The following is a 9281-nucleotide window of genomic DNA, read 5'->3' on the forward strand; positions in this document are numbered from 1 at the left end:
AGTCTAGAATTTATAGTTTTAGATTAATTATACTCTTTATTAGAATATTCTACTATTATTATAGTATTTAGATATTAAGCTAGGCAAGAACGTTATAATAATAATATAGATACTTAGGTTATAAATACTTAAAGCTTTTTAATATAAAGGCTCTCTATCTAGTCTAAGTATATAAGAAACTCTATATATCTATATTACTATAAGTCTCTAAATCTCCTTAATCCTACTTTTTATATATTATTATATATAATTACGTTAGTATTAGATAAGTATAGAGGCTAGATATTATACCTGCTTCTAATTAGTATAATTACGTAGAATAACTTAGTAGTAGATCTATAGGGTTAATATTATCTTCTTCTTATCTAGTAGAAGGTTAACTATTACTATATAGGCCTAGTATATAAACGCCCTTTAATACCTTATAATCTAGTTTATTTTTATTTAGTTATACCTTAAGGTAGTATTCTACCTATAGTTAAATCTTATTTACTACCCTTATTCTTACTACTCTCTTATAATATTACTAGTCTACAGTATAATTATTTTAGTAGGAGTGCTCTTATTATTATCCTTATTATTTCTTAAAGTAACGTTTGCTAGCGTCTAGTAACTATACCTAGTTATTATATAGTTAACGCGTTTTATTATTCTCTATACTAGGCTCTACTACTATCTATATTTAGGTAATATAGGGTAAGAGTACTAGTATTTTTAACCTCTTAGAGTAGTTAAGACTTCTATAGACTATAAATACGTTCTATACGTATTAGTAGTATAATTTTATAGGACTTATCTAGTACTTTTATAGTAGGCTTATCTATTCTACTAATTAGCTAATTATAGTAAGTATATAAACCTATCTACTTTTTTTTAAGTTCTAATTTAAATTAGCTTAGCCTTTAGGACAGTAATACTCTATATATCTACGCTATAGACAAAGATTTATCTTCTAATAATAAAGATTAACTATTTACTTTTATAGAGGCTACTAAGAAGAAGATTAACTACCTATAGTCTAAAGTTAAATATAAGAGAGCAGAGCTAGAGGCTACTTTTAGCAAAAATAAATATATAGCAGCTTAAATTTTAGCCTTTTAATTTAGTATTTAACGCCTTAAGAAGGGCCTATAATAGAGATTACTATAGTTTAATAACATACAGAGTAAATACTTAGTATCTAATAGGTTAAACTTAGAGTTAGGTAGCGTCTAGCTAATAATACTAAGAGAAGGGTATAGTAATATACGTAGTATATACAGCACTAGTATTTATAGATAAGCGTATTATTTATTATTTTAGAAATTAGTCCTAGTTCTTGCGTAAGTTTAGAGTTATATTTTAGTATCTTATAAGTAAATACTTTTATGCGTTCTAGTATAATATTAGCGTAAGAATAACTACTATTATTAAGTTATTTTATATACCTATACGCGTTTAGCACTTTATTATAGGTATATTTTATAGTACTGCAGCTTAAAAAGCAAGGCCTATATAAGATAAAATAGTTATAATCTTTACTTAATATAGCTAGCTTATAACTGTATATACTGTATTACTTTTATAAACTTAAAAAACACAACCTAAGCCTAGTAGTATAGGTATATAACGCTAAGTTAATTTGCCTTACTTATAACGTCTACTACGCCTCTACTAATACTCCCTACTTACTTAATACGCTTACTATACCCCTAAATATACCTCTATTAGTTAAGCCTTTTAGGTATATTATAACGCGTTAGTAACGTACCTAAACACGTCTCTATAGATTATCTAATATATTCCTAAACTTACTCTTAAAATTACCTATTTTACTCTATATACTACTAATTATACCTAAAAAACGTGCCTATTACGTCTCTAAAGTACCTATAAAGCAGTATAGAGTACTAGAGTTACTATATAACCTTCTCTATTATAAGAGGCTTTACAACACGTACGCTCTCTAACGCTATAGGCATTCTATAGCTATAACTATAAAAGAGTCCCTTAATTTACTACCTATAAGGTAATAAGTTTAATAGACTCTACCCCTAAGGCTATTAATAAATCTTAATAGCTAATAGAATAGACTATAGTTATTATTAAATTCTAAACTAAGTAAACTTAGCACTTTAAAGATTAATCTTACTATAAGCGTAGAGTATTACATAGAAAGTCTTTATTATTAAGGTAGTATTACCTCTCTCTTTTAGTATAATAGACTTTAGCAGTTAGATATAAAACCCTACCCCTAATAGGTAGTAGTAGTCTAGTCCTTCCTTATATTATATATATAGGCTTTATAATTCCTAAGTAAGTATACTTAGAGCCTACGCTTAAGTTTTACGTAGAGGAAGCTATCTTTAAGAGAGTAAACCCTAGTAATTAAGACAAAATTATAGTATACTAGCCTAAAGGCTAACTACCTTTAGAACTAACTATTTTTAAAAGTATACTAGCCTAAAGGCTAACTACCTCTAAAACTAACTATTTTAAATACCTAGTATACTCTCTATTAAGCTAATATATAGGCTACTAAAGTTCTCTATATACTTTCTAAGATATTAGGTAATCTATCTTACTAAATAAGAATACCTAAAGAGATCCTATATTATTAGTAATCTAAAATATAAGACTGTATAAAACTAATAAATAAGTATAGTAAGTTACTCTGTTAGGTTCTTTTTCCTTAAGTAAGCTTAAACTACTATATTATACCCTTATAAAAGTAAGGCCCTAACATTACCTACTCTATTACTAATAACTAATAATTATACTAGAGGTAGTTATAATATAGTATCCTAAATTATAAGATCTCTATAGAGGAACTCTAAAACCTTATAAATATATATATAGGTACTATAATAGGTACACTAGCCTAGCTTTATTAAATCTATTAACTAATAATATACTACTTTATATTTATATATACTATAGTATACGTAGTAGAGTAGACGTATCTAGAGACCTATCTTTAAGAGATATAACTATTAAGAGATATAAGCACGCTATAGCGTACTCTACCTATAGGTAGGCTTCTTATAAGGAAAGGACTAAAGGTTAAGTCTAATAATATACCTACTATACTATACTACTAAGGTTATATTAATTAGTAGGCTCTCTAATTAAATAAACTATTAAGTAGCGCTAACATATAGTAAGTAATAACAAAGTTCTTACCTAGATATCTAATAAACAGAACCTTTATTATTAAGTACCTTTATTAATAAAGGCCTAAACTCTACTAATAAAGATTACGCATAGTAGTATTAGCTTAAGAAATATATACCTTAGTACCTTACTAGCTGTATAATTAGTAATAATTATTATAGTTCCTAAAATATTAAGTAGGTTTTAACTTAAGACCTTATTATACCTCTACTACGCAGTACGTAGAATATAGTTTAAGTAATACATTTAACTTAAGTACACTACTAGGTTATAAGTATTACTACCTACTAAAGTAAGCAGCTTATAAGGTTACTAATAGAGCTATTATATCTAGCGTAAGCACTAGATAAGCTAGAGCTTAAGTAATATAGGTATAGAAGAAATCTAGTATAGAGCTGTAACTATAAAGGTATAAAAAGTTCTTAGTATAAGTATCTATTATAGGCGCTGTACTACTAAGTAACCTTAACCTCTCTGTAATTAAATACTAAAGAGTAACTTACTCCTATATAGACGCGTCTTTAGCTAGAGTTAACATAGCTAACTACTATATAGAAGAAGAGACTACTAGTATAGAACTATAATTATACTAAAGCGTAAGATAGTTTAAAGTAAATTAATATAAAGCTTATTAGACTACTTAGCTATAATAGAAGATAGAGTTAGACTGTATTAGTAGTATATTAGATATCTAGTAAGCTTATAGAAGATAATTTAAATAGTTAACTCTAATATTTAACTAGGTAGCTCTAGGCTTTAATACCTAGTGTACTCTAGAGGTTTACTAGGTGTTCCTAAGGCTTTAGTACTTAGTATACTTTAGATATTAACTAGGTATATCTAGGCTTTAATACTTAGTATACTCTAGAGTTATACTAAGTATATAGGCACTACCTACTTTATATTAGTTAAGTCTTATATAGTAGAGATAGAAAGAGGAGGTAGCTTTAATAACCTAGTTATATTCTAGAGCTTTAATAACCTAGTTTATACTCTAGGGCTTTAGTAACCTAGTTTATTCTCTAGGAGTTATAGTTTATTTAGAACTACTTAAGTATTAGCGTAATTAATTATTAAGATAAGTAAGTACTTCCTAACGTTAACAGCCTTATTACTAAGCCTTAAAGAGTGTACGCTAGACCTATATATATATTAGCGTAATTAACTATCTATAGATAATAAGGTATACTTCTTAGTATTAGCAGCCTAATAGTTATTAGAATAAAGAGTTTTACTAGACCTACTTAAGTATTAGTATAATTAAGTATTAGTAATAGAAAGTACTTCCTAGTAGTCTATTACTATACCTCTACTATTACTAGTACCCCTCTCTACTCTACCTACCTACCTAGCTTACTCTATAATACGCTAGCCTTTAGTAACTTATAAATATTTACTACCTTAGGCACAAGCATTATAGTTAATAAGCGCTAGTAGTTAGGTATATAGGTATAAAGTATTATAGTAATAGAGGTTAACAGCTTACAGCGTTAAGTATAAACTCTAGTAGCTAGGCCTTAGTATTTTATAGAAGTTTATAGCTTTTACTATAAGTAGTAAAATTAAAAGTAACTAATTAGTAATTAGCGTTTTAGCGTAACTATAGCCTTCTAGAAACTTTAAGCTTTTTATAACGTTTTAACTAAGTTATAGTAACGTAACGCAGGCTAAAATTTATATATAGAATAGATAGTAAAATTTATAAAAATAGTAACTAAGAAATAAATATATAGAATAGGTAATACTAGCCTACTATAAATATGTAGTATTATTATTATTCTAGCTAATTAAATTACAGAATTATCCTCTAGTTAATAGTAACTCTAGAAAGCTTATTATATAAAACTTCTACTATCTATAAAACGCAGCTCTTTATATTCCTATTTAGTACTATCTTAATCTTTTATATAATTTAAGTCTCTTATATAAAGTATAAACCTCTTAAGGTAGACAGACTATACTATAAATACTTATATACGCCTATATTATATATCTTAGTATCTAAGTTAAGACAGTCTTGCTAAGTAAATAATATAAGAAAGTACTAGTTATACATAACACTATTTACTAAGGTAGAAGTATAGATATACTTAATACTATAAGTATTATTCTTTATAAGCTGTCCTAGACGTAAACTAGTATCTTTTTCCTATACTACTTTAATCTATATAGTACTAGTATTTAGTTAAACTAACTAACTAATATAATTATCTACGTTATAGTCTATATATTAGGTAGTATAAATTCTACCTAGATAAAAGAGTATAAGGGCATAGATTACAGTACTACGTTTAACTTACCTATACTTATTACAGTCTATAGTATAACTAGAAATACTCTACTTATATACTGTAATATTTCTCTTTAGTAAGTAATTTATAACCTTTATCTCCTCTATAAGTTATATAGAGACATTAGTATAGTCTAAGTTAACGTAGTAGAAGGCGTAGGCTAGTATAGTAGATAGCTTAATAAATTACTTAAATATAAATCTATTATTAGGGTAGTTATCTCTAGTTTAGTTATACTTATACGTAATGTTATTAAACGCAGACCTACTAGACTTAAACAGAGTAGTAGGAGGCGTATATAGTATATTATAGGCTTCTACATTAGTAGCTAACGTTATATTAGGTTATATAAGTTTAGTAGATAGTACGTTTAGCGTCTCTCTATACAGCATCTTATAGATAAGTGTAATAGGTTAGAAGAAAATAGTAGAATTATAAGAGTAGCTTAGTAGGAAATCTATACTTCTAAGGGTCTTAATATATATAGTATATAAAACTTATACTAACTTACGTTATTTAGACGTACTGTATTAATACTAGAAATAATAATAAGTAGGTATATTACTAGTCTCCTATATAATTTAAGCTAACTAAGATATAATCTTCTTCTAGTTAGGCTTATATAATAACTCTAATAGTCTAGTTAGTAACTATAATAAGATAATTAATAAAATATTTACTACTACTTAATAGAAAGTATCCTATTCTTCTTAGTACTCTAATACACATCCTATAACTACCTAGTATACCTATAGAAATAGATACTACTATATTTAATATACTCTATAGCAGCTTATAACTTATAGGTTAATAGTAACTAGACTGTATTAATAATACTATAAAGGTTTAGTGTAAGTGCTAACTACTACTACACTAAGGCGCTTACTATACTGTTAATTATTAATAGTACTATTAATATAGAAAAGAGTACTTTAATAAAGAGTTTCTATTTACGTTAGAAAAAGCAGATATACTTAAAGTTAACTCTTAAAACTAACTCTAACTAGATATACTAGATTTTAACAGTCTAGATAATAATAATAGCTTAACTAATACTAACGTAGAGTTACTTAAGTATATTATCCTACTCTATAACAACGCCCTATAGGGAGCAGATAATAATAATAGACTAGAAATAGTAGACTAGGTACATAAGGTAATAGAGGCTGTAGACTATATAGGTTATAAAGAAGACTACTTTTCTACTAATAGTATTTATAAATAAGCGCTTAAGATCTTTAATACCTTTATTAGTACCTTAAGATAGAAAGTAAAGAAGATACGTAAGGTAATCTAGAAATACTATAATATTAATATAGAAGACCTTATCTAGATTAGACGTAGGGTATTAGACAACGCTATTAGAGATGTAATTAAACCTTAATATATTAACTACTGTATAGACAGGTATATAGTATTTATTAGTAAGCTTCTAGTAGTATCTACTTACTTCTTATACAGTAAGATATAGTATAATAATTATAGTTAGCTAAGATATGTATTCTAATATATCTCTCTTCTACTACACCTCTGTCTCTAGTATAGTTATATATTAAGGTTATAGTAGCTCTTATTATACAGAGCTACTTTTAATCTATCTACGCCTAATTATAGATTAAGGAATAATATATTTAATAGAAGTTAGTTTTGCAAATACTATAGTAACAGATATTTCTAAGATACGCGTAACCTTATGCTATAGCTTACCTTAGATATAATTAGTACTATTAAGTACCTAAGAAAATACTAAAGTATTATACTAGTTATACTTTATATATTAAATCTATACTCTAGGACAAGAGATAACGCCTCTAACGCCCTTACTACCTATATTATACTAGGCAGGTTTAATAAGATATATACTAATACGTAGCTTACTCCTTTTATAACTAAGCTATATAAGTTATATTATAAAGTAGTAGTATATAATAGAGCTGTTAAATAAGATTTCTAGCTAAAAGCTTATATTATATTAGTTACTAGAGATAGTCCTACTATTATAGACGTAATAGGTATAAAGAGTCTAGAGAAGTTAAAATAAAGTTACTAGATATACACGTTTTCTAGGATATAGAAAAGAAAAGGTAACTATTTCTTCCTAAATAGCCTAAATCTAGAAGTAGAAGTTAACTATAACCTTAAGGCTTATATTAATAAGATTAAGCGTTCTTAAGGCGTAATAAGAGATAAGGAGTTTAATAACTTAAAGAAAGACAGAAGAGTTAACTACTAATCTATACTCCTTAACCTACCTACTATATACTTTCTAAGGAGCTTTCCTATTAATACTATATACTCTATAAACTATAATATCCTAAAATTAATATTTTATTTATAGAAAGAGAAGAAATACTAAAGTAAGAGTTATAAAGTAAAGAAGTATCTATAGGTTATTCTACAGTGTAACTAGAATCTAATAAACTAGAGTATAACTTCTTTTTATACTTTTGTCCTAGCCTGCGTTAGTACTTCTCTACGTGTAACTAGTAACTATACTAACTAGACTATATATAAATAGTAGACGTTTTTCTTATTATATAGTATACCTGTAATATAATAGTTCCTACTAAAGATATACTCTAATAACTTTCTATAATACTACTAACTTCTTTAATATACTAGCTAATATAAATTTATAAAACATAATATTAATAAGGTTAAGAAATAAGTATAGGCGTTTATATATAAGTATAAGGATCTATATTATTAAGAAGATCTAGACCTACTACTATTATATACTGTTTAGTATTATTACCTACTTTACCTTAGGCAGAATATATAAGATTTTAGTCCTTTATCTTACTACGCCTAATAGTTACTTAAGTAATTTCTCTATACAGTAAAGAGGTTTACTACGTCTACTAGTTATAAGTATAGAAGTACAGAAATTAATATACTTATTTAGAAATAACGTATTTACGTAAAGTAGAGTAGAAATAAGCGTATAGACCTTATTAGAGATAATAATATAGTGTATTAAGATAATAATAATTCCTAAGATAATGCGTATAACCTTATAGATAGGATAAGTATACCTATAAATCCTTAATAGTAATAGAAGCTAGATAAGATAAAAGATATTAATGCTACTTAGTATACTAGAACCTTACTATAAGATATAGTAATATTTTAGAATTATATCCTCCTAAATAGATTAAAACTTAGTATAATTTCCTTTTATAGCTAAGGTAATAACTTATATAGTATAGTATTTATTATATACTATACAGACCTATTACTAAACATCTATAAGTAATTAATATAGTTATTATTTAGTATAGTTATTACGTTGTTTAAAGACCTATATAATAGTTCTAAGTAGGTAGGTATAGTTAGATACTAAAAGGTATAGCTACTAAAGTTAGTTAATAGCTAGCTACTATATCTCTATAAGATAGATAAAGAGGATAATACTATATAATAGATAACTATTAATAAAATTATAGATCTTATTAGCGTAGCCTACGTTTATTATTAAGTTAGGAACGTAATACGTACGTCTTATTTTATTATTAATAAATACGCTCTTTCTAAGCAGGATAGGCTATAAAATATATAGTTACTTAGTAAACACCTTATAATAAAATATTAACAAGGTAAGCTACGCCCTATATACTACTACTATATTATAGTATAATATAGTAGAAAATAAGCTCCTCTATAAACCTACTATATATATTTTAAACCTACGTAACGTAGATAAGTAATATAGGCTATATTCTCTCTATATTTACTAAACGCGCTTTAATAATATATAGGTTATTATAACCTCTCTAGAATTACTATCTAAGTATATATTTTATATATTTAACCTTAGATATAAGGTTTAGCACTTTC

The sequence above is a fragment of the Dothidotthia symphoricarpi genome, assembly GCF_010015815.1.
Source record: "Dothidotthia symphoricarpi CBS 119687 unplaced genomic scaffold P153scaffold_8, whole genome shotgun sequence".
Lineage (NCBI taxonomy): Eukaryota > Fungi > Ascomycota > Dothideomycetes > Pleosporales > Dothidotthiaceae > Dothidotthia > Dothidotthia symphoricarpi.